The following is an 8,317-nucleotide window of genomic DNA, read 5'->3' as shown; positions in this document are numbered from 1 at the left end:
ACTCAAATATTTATTTAGGTAGTGATATTAAGAAGACTTTCAAAGGATGTGTTGGTTTCACTAAATGATGAGTACTGATATTTACTGCCTGTTCTCAGATCCTCTCATCTTTTATCTCATTTAATTCCTGTAGCTACCCTATGAGGTAGGTACCCTTTATTATTATTATTATCATCATCATCATCATCATCATCATCATCACCACCATCAACATTATCCTATTTTGCATATGAAGAAAGTAAGGCACAGAGAAGTTAGGTAGCTTGCCCCAGGTTGCACAGCTACTATAAATAACAGAACAGAGGTTTAATCCTGTCTGACTACAGAGCCATGTTCTTAACCACTATCATATTCTGTCTCTCCAGTAAATTGACAGTTCTTAATTTTACTTTTTTTTTAAGACTTTTATTTATTTGCCAGAGAGAGAGAGAGAGAGAGAGAGAGACAGAGCACAGTTAGAGGGAGTGGCAGGCTGAATGAGAAGCAGGCTCCCCGCTGAGCAAGGAGCGTGATTCAGGACTCGATCCCAGGACCCAGAGATCATGAACTGAGCCAAAGGCAGACACTTAACCAACTGAGCCACCTGGAGTCTCTTAATTTTACTCTTGATGATTCCACTTTGAAGAGTTGAACATGTTAGAACAGTGGAAAGAATTACTGTACACAATCACGTTGTTTCACTTACTATATGTTGCCATTTTCTTTACATGATACATGTGTGTTGAGTACTATCTGCATGCAAGTGGTGACCTTAGCCCACCACGTGGTAGTATGTGCTTATGAAACTTTGCATATGCTATTCCCTTCCCTGGCATGCTCTGCTCTCCTTCTGCATTACCTAGCTAACATCTATCAATCTTCAGATGTCAACTTAAAATATCACTTCCCACCGAACCAGTATTGTTGTAGCCTTTGGGCAAATACCCAGTACTATAATTGCTGGGTTATAGGGTAGTTCTATTTTTAACTTTTTGAGGAAACTCAGTACTGTTTTCCAGAGTTTATAGCAGCATTATCAACAGTAGCCAAACAATGGAAAGAGCCCAGATGTCCACTGACAGATGAATGGATAAAGAAGATGTGGTGTGTGTGTGTGTGTGTACACACACACACACACAATGGAATATTAGTCAGCCATCAAAAATAATGAAATATTGCATTTGCAACTATGTGGATGGAGCTAAAGTATATTATGCTAAGCAAAATAAGTCAGAGAAAGACAAATGACATATGATTTCACTCATATGTGGAATTTAAGAAACAAAACAGATGAGGATGGGGGGAAAAGGAGGGGGGGGTAAACCAGAAGAGAGACTCCTCACTATAGAGAACAAACTGTGGGTTGTTGGAGGGGAGGTGGGTGGGGGATGGGTTAAATAGGTGATGGGGATTAAGGAGGCATTTGCAATGAGCACTGGGTGTTATATGTAAGGGTTGAACCAGTAAATTCTACTCCTGAAACTAACTATAACTAACTAACTCTATATATAACGTTCCAAACAAGCTTTCCTTGACCTCCCCTTCGCTCACTCCTCTCTTCACCTACCCTCCTACACTTTGCCTTTGTAGTATTTTCTAAGCTTGTAATCAAATGTGGAACTAGTTGTTAAATGGCTGGCGGTCTCCCCTTCTAGAACACAAGCTCCATGAGGACAGAGCCAGGGCCTATCTTGTTCACTACTGTCTCCTGTGCTTTGCAGAGAACCTGCTATGTTTTGCTGATGTATAAACAGGAAACGCATAAAGGAATGCATGAGACATCAGTTGTGCCCTTGGGTTGCTTACATTTCCGTCGTGTTATATATGGGCACGTATCTGCAAGGGGGAAATGAGTTTAGGAGGAGCTCCTCAGAGAAGGGGCTTATCAAACCGATACCATTTGAGCTAGTCCTGGGACGATGAGCCAACATTCCAGATGGAGAACATCCAAGAGCCAAGCACGGAGCTAGGCGAGCACAGCCCGCTGAGTAAACTGCTGTGGTGTATTCATACTTATTTAGAAAATAAGGTGAGAAAAGAGTAAAACAGTGAATGTTGTTTTTCTGTCACTTGAAAGCATTTAGGAATAGGCTGCCTTTTGGGGCCTAAAGACAAATGGATTTGCTTAGCCTGAAAACAGCTATCTTCGTGTACTGATGAAAATTACAGAAAGATACAAAATATAACTCATGCCTTTAACCCATGCACCGTCCCTCACTGAGAAGAAACAGAAAAGAGCCCCGAATTTCTGAGAACAGGTGGGGAAGACGTCTCCTTTTCTCCTCTGCCTCATTCGTTTTTCCTAATCCCCGTGAGGAGGATGAGGTTGCAGAATTTCTCAGCCAAGTCAGGAAGAGTCTCTTAAAAATCAGTTCGTCACTTTTTAAGCTCAAAATCAATAGAAGAAATCACACAGAGATCAATAGATTTAACTCCATAAAAATTAAAAACTGCTCTATGTCAAAAACTCACACTACCTAAATGAAAGACAAACAATACACCAAGAAAGATATTCCCCACGCCCATGATGGCAAAATCCAGTGCAGTCCAGTTTAGTTCAACACCCCCCAGCTGTGCATTCCCGAGGAACTAGAACTGGGGGACCTGGGGCACCCCGAGCTCAGTAAGACGGTTTCTGTTTGCACAGGGTTCTACTGAGAGTGCAGGATATAGAGACAGACCAATCCACGGCGATGCTGGAAGGGCACAAGAGGCTCTGACAAAAGGGAATGATGGGCACCTCATGTGGCACGAGGTTCAGGGAAGGGTTCCCCCAAAGAGGCCTCAGACCCATCAAAGCTGAGGAGAATTTATCCAAGGCGACAGGGGAAGAGGAGGAGAAGACTTAAAGTGGTGAGGACAGTGACAGAAGGCATGGAGAGGTGAAACATCTTGGTCTGTGTGTGCGCATTGGGGGTGGCGACAACTTCTTCAGGGTTCTGGAACAAAGGGCAGTGTTGGGAGTGAGAGAGATGAGGCTGGAGAGGCTGGATAGGTAAACCGGGATGCTGACGGGGAGCCATCCAAGCCCGGAACCAGGGCCTGGACAGGGATTTAAAGTAAATCTTGCGAGACAAGGAAGGAGGTAGGATTGGGTAGAGTTTATGGCATGATAGCTTTAGACTGTGAGTAGAGCGAGGTTAGGACTTTGAAGTGAGTTTTGATGAACACGGCCTTAGTTTGGATAACTATTTAGCTGATTCACAGCCTCACCTTGCAAGAGTTGGTGTTTCCTCTGAGTGAGCACTGAGTTAATGCTTTGCTTGATCTGAGCATGGCTTATCACAGGCACCAGAGGAGAGTGTAACCGGTCCCAGAGGGGTTTAATGAGTGACAGGAAAGTGTGTTGGTTTTAGCACAAGCACCTTACCTAAGACTGCTTTGCTTCAGCACCCCACCCCCAAGCCAACCCCATCCCTGCATGATGTTTTGGGTGAACAAACCATATTTAAAAAAAAAAGAAAGCGTTTGGGAAATGGGATTATAGCGACCCTGGGATTGCCTGACTGGGAGGAACAAATAGATTCTAGAGTTAGACCAACAGCTATGGGTGGAGGGGGAGGTTCCCCACCACGTAGGGGAGGGGTGTGCTTTTACATGGAGGGAGCTGAAGAAGAGGGGTCCAGATGGAGGGACAGAGAGGAGTGCTGACCTCAAGACAAAAGGTGTAAACTGGTACCTTTGGGAGACACAGTGGGATCCTCTGAGAAGGGTTTACCATTTTTAGTTGTTCTTTTCCCATAGACCATATGATTACTTTCGGTGTACTATTCAACATTTTCTTCTCCTTTATTGAGATAACTTTTGGACATCCCAGCAGGGAACTTTGAAAGCGAGGTGTTGGGAGCTAGAGATTTGAGCAGTAAAGGGAAATACGGTCTTTGCAATGTGATCCATTTACTGAGGCCAGTGTGGGCTGGCGGCACCCCAAGAGAGAGGGAGGGCACCCAGAGCTCCAACAGAGACGGGAGAGGCAAGAGGTGTGCCCTGGGCCCCCATAGCTGCCATGTGGATGCCAAGAACAAACTCTTCCCTTTGCCCCAAATCTGTTAAAGGAAGTCTGCCCTTGAAGAGGACAAGCTGACACTCGGGTTGTCTTTGTATCACTGGAAAAAAGAAACAATTTGAAAACCAGAAAGAGACCTAAAAAAAAAAAAAAGAGTTACTTTCATTTTCCATGTATTTTATGCAGGGAGGCGGAAAGAACTAGATTAAAATGAGCAAGAATAGCCTACAAGATCCTTAATTGATAAGGGATGAAGAACTCATTTAATTGGTGGCTGTCCTGAATAATATGCATTGGAAAGTGTGTAATCTAAAGTAGCACGCAGAATAAGAAAAATAACCATGGAAATAAGGAAGTAGTCAAGAAAAGTTCCATAAATTAAATCATAGTTTGAAAAGATAAAGTCATGTTAACACTCATTACCATATTTTAATTTCATGGTGATTAAAATTATAATGTAGCATGTATTACCACTTAATTGATCTGCCAACATCAAGTATTTGCAAGTTTCTTTTTGTTCTCCGAAGTCATAAACTATCTATTCTTTGCTGTATAATTTTGGAGGTAATTTCAAACCATAAATATTTCTCTTTATTAAAATTCTCAGGAAATTAGAACCTCGATAGCTACTTATTTATATCTGCTTTGGCAAGAGGCCAGGAAATTCATTTTCTTATATTTTGAATTCTACAAAATTAAAGTGCTAAAGAATATTATCTATTAATCTTCATGCTTCTTTTTATGACAGTTTTACACTTTAACAGCAATGTTCACATATCCAAGGGTGACTGGCTAAGCTATGTCCCTTTAAAACCGGGTATTTTTCTTTTTATAGAAAGCTGTCCCTTGTTGAGGATACAGACCCATGTCACTGCCAAGCCCTGCACATTTTCAGCACAGGGACAGCCTGCCCCAGACAGAATCGCCCCCGCCCCAGTGGTGCCAATCAACAGAGACCTGGCAATTTTCAGGGCCTCTGCCTTGCTCGGGTACCCCTACCTCACACCCCGCCCCCTTGGATGAGATGATGTCTTTGTGCCAACCCGTTGCTGCGGTCTGCCCTGACCCCTGAGAATGCAGCTGCCTGCAGCCCAATTTAGCTCATCCCTCCTTGGTGTGTCTGTGTTAGACCACCCTGGTTCTGATGGAGTAAATAGGACACATATGCCACTGTGAAGCCTCAAGAGTCTCTTTAGATAAAAATAAATTCAGAAAATTGCAAAACCTTTCAGAGACAATACTTTCCTAATGATTCCTGACTCCTTTGACACCCCATCGCACTGATTAATGGTCATTCAAATTGACCACCTGGCATAGCTCACTGTCAAAATCAAAAAGGACATATTTTCAAAAGTCAGGTACTGCTTTTTGTGCTGTAAAATCCTGCTATGCACGTGTGTGTGCATGGGGGGGGGGGAATGCATATGCACATGCAGCCTTTGACAATGATAAACAGATGCGGTATCTGAATTCTAAAATTTATTGGTGGCCCCTACTCCACGTGTATGTTCTCCAGTACCATTCTTCTTAGCACTTATAAAATTAGCCATTACAATGAGTTCTCATACGTAGCAATATGGTTACACTGAGGCTGGTCAAATATTTTAAGACTACTAGATATGGAGGAAGGTTCTGTAGAGATCTTTGTTATGAACTATCTGGAGTTTTAAAACAAAAACAAAAACAAAAAAAAAACAGGAGGCAACGGAAACAGCCTGTTTTACATCATTACGAGCTATGAACAAACTTTCAGGGCTGAGTCTCAGTATGGAATGGATCACTCCCCCTAACATTTTTTAAAAATCTGGCTCTGATGGGGTTCACAAGTGAGCACATATAAAGTTCATACCCGAGAACACTGTCCATGATTGTACAGCAGAGTCAGGGAACATTGGATGGTGAGAAATAAAAACTCATTCAAAATGATACAAACCCCAGAAGAGAGCATATTGGAAGCAGACAGGGGATATCTCTTGGGTCCCAAGAGCAGAAAGTGTAGCCAGAGGGCCAATATAAATGAAAGGCAGGATCTAAGAGTAAGGACTGCATAGTCCCTGAGCTGTTCCCTGCGTGGTCCAGCTTGTTTCAGTTCAAGCAAGAGAAAGAGAATTGAGTTGGTCACTGGCCAGCCACTGGACTGGACCCTCCTGGGCCAAGTGGCTCAGAACTCGGGGTAGTTTTAGATAGACTGGACTCTTAGCAATAGTGACCTGATGTCGTTTCACATACATTTCCCTTTGCCTTAACTGTACTCTCTCACTCACTCTTTCGGTGACAGTTCATCAGTTATTCAAGGTCTAGGTAAAATATCCATGAATTCCTTGGGCTGTTAGTGGTTCCCTCCTAATACTCCAACTGTGCCTGTTACAGTAGGGGCATTCTATGGATGATATTTATGTGACATGTGTGCATTCTATCCACCCTTTTGCCTGGCCATCTAGCTCACCCGTCTCTGACAATCCAGAGGGCAGGCCTTGGGTCTTCTCCGACCCTACACCTCCAGGGCCTGGCACAGTTCCTAGGGTAGGCTGGTAATCACTGCTTGTTGAATGAATATGACCACTGGAGATTTCACACTCACAGTCGGTCTCAACTGGTTATTTTGCAAGGATTTTATTCCACTCCCTGTGGTTGAAGCTTAATCGTGTTTCGATACAGAAGAAAACAATATGGAATATTGTTGCTGTGGAAACAAACTTGGAAAATGGCTTTCTTTTCTACTGTGTATAAATGTAGACGCTGTATCTCAGGGCTAAGCTGAACGTGAATCCTTACACAATGGCACTGAAAGCACGGAGCTTGCTCCCGAGGCGCTCTGAGGCGGCCAGCTGTGCGGACCATGGAACGCGCTCCAGGTACCACTCCAGCATATAATCGTTCTCACTTTGATGAGCAGTCACTGGGTTAAATATTATTTTCAGGGTATCCTACAACGAAAGTATTGCATTTTAGTGGATTTCTGTTTGGGGATTTAAGATGTTTTAAAATCACACCGTGTAACAATTCTTTGAGATAGAGGAAAAAAAAAAACCCCACACCCATTATTTTTAAAGGTTCCTTTCAAAAGCTTCTATTCTGTTTTATGTATTTGGGATCAGCCCACATGGAAAGCCTTTCTTGAGATTCTATAGAAATATTTTCCCCTTCCCACCATGAACTCCTACAAAAAAGGAACTTAAAAATAATAACAAAATACTTTGCATCTTGTGGTATCTCCCCTTGTGGGATGAATCTTTGTCTAACCACCATGTCTCCTGACTGATTACTGTTCCTGGAACAGGAACATGAGGAAATTTTCTTACTCTTTTCACCTTAATTGACCAAAAGACCATTTTCATGTATCAAAATCTCCATGTCCTATCTGATCTCTGGGGCTCTCTAACTTGACTTTTACCATATCGATAAATTTCCTGGCTCTCAATCTAAACTGTAGTATCAGCCCCAATATCCCTGCCTCAAAAATTGTAAAAAGAAAAAAAAAGGGGGGGGCGGAGTTTCTCATTTTCACCTTATAGGATATTACATAATTCTAACATTAAAGAAAGACTATGAGACAATACTCAAACTTTCTCTACATGCTTTCATGCATAGGTAGGTGCCCCTCATGTAATAGATGTGTAATTCACATGTAAGTGGATTTGACAAAGAAAAGATAAAACTGAACTCACCGGGTTGTTAAGAGGATGCATTAAGAGAGTGCCTATGGATAATGCAGGGTTTGATGGGGTTCTGTCCTCTTCCCTCCGCATGCTCTGTACTAGCCCTGGGTGACCCCCATCCATTCTGGGGGCGGTGTCCCCCAAACATGCGTACTTCAGATTTTGCCATGAGTTCCCAATCTATACACTCAACTGTTCACCTGGATTTTCCAGTCACCTCTAACATGATATATATGTAACACCAAACTTACCGTTGGTCTTTCCAAATTGGATTCCCTTCCTGAATCTCCATGTTGGTGAGTGCACTATCACCCACACCCATCTCGCTCCTGCACAGCCTTCATTTCTGATCCATCACCAAGCCCTGTCATTCCATTGCCAAGCCTGAGTGGACCCCTCACTTGTCTCCATCCTGTGCCTCCACTTTGCCTAAGGCTGCTGATCTCTCTCTGCAGGAGGTTCGGGGGGGGCCCCCGCCTCCAGTCTCACCCTCACTCTGTCTTCACTGCAGCCAGAGTCCTCACCTTCCCTCCTTTCTCCCTTTCACAGTCCTCTTCCCCTAAAAGCAAAACCAAGCTCTTTGTGATCCTCTGAATCCTTTCTCTGGTCACATCTCCACCTCTTGCTTTCCCATTTTCCTAACGTCCCACTCTCCAGAAGTACCAAGTGCTTT

The sequence above is a fragment of the Ursus maritimus genome, unplaced genomic scaffold, assembly GCF_017311325.1.
Source record: "Ursus maritimus isolate PB19 unplaced genomic scaffold, ASM1731132v1 scaffold_23, whole genome shotgun sequence".
NCBI classification, from domain to species: domain Eukaryota; kingdom Metazoa; phylum Chordata; class Mammalia; order Carnivora; family Ursidae; genus Ursus; species Ursus maritimus.
Note: the sequence above shows the minus strand (reverse complement) of the source record.